The following is a 691-nucleotide window of genomic DNA, read 5'->3' on the forward strand; positions in this document are numbered from 1 at the left end:
TAGATAATAAACAATCTCTGTCTTTGTTTGAGGTTAATGATTACTTTCTAAATATGACCTATGCATTTCCTGACCTACTGCTGAAATAAACCTGAATAAGAGCAGCATCACTATTCCTGTTATCTTGTAGTCATGACTCATGGGATCTTTAAACCTGAATAAGAGCAGCATCACTATTCCTGTTATCTTGTAGTCATGACTCATGGGATCTTTAAACCTGAATAAGAGCAGCATCACTATTCCTGTTATCTTGTAGTCATGACTCATGGGATCTTTAAACCTGAATAAGAGCAGCATCACTATTCCTGTTATCTTGTAGTCATGACTCATGGGATCTTTAAACCTGAATAAGAGTAGCATCACTATTCCTGTTATCTTGTAGTCATGACTCATGGGATCTTTAAACCTGAATAAGAGCAGCATCACTATTCCTGTTCTTGTAGTCATTAGTGAATAGTAGCATTTGTTATCTTGTAATGTGGATCTTTAAACCTGAATAAGAGCAGATCACTATTCCTGTTATCACAATGGGATCTTTAAACCTGAATAAGCTAGCATCACATTCCTGTTATCTTGTAGTCAGACCCTTTAAACCAAGACATCACTATTCCTGTTATACAATGACACCAGAAAAATCCAAGGTTTCACCTTTAGTGGCAGACATTTTGGAGATACAGCTTGATGTTAGACA

The sequence above is a fragment of the Oncorhynchus gorbuscha genome, linkage group LG03 (genome assembly GCF_021184085.1).
Source record: "Oncorhynchus gorbuscha isolate QuinsamMale2020 ecotype Even-year linkage group LG03, OgorEven_v1.0, whole genome shotgun sequence".
NCBI classification, from domain to species: domain Eukaryota; kingdom Metazoa; phylum Chordata; class Actinopteri; order Salmoniformes; family Salmonidae; genus Oncorhynchus; species Oncorhynchus gorbuscha.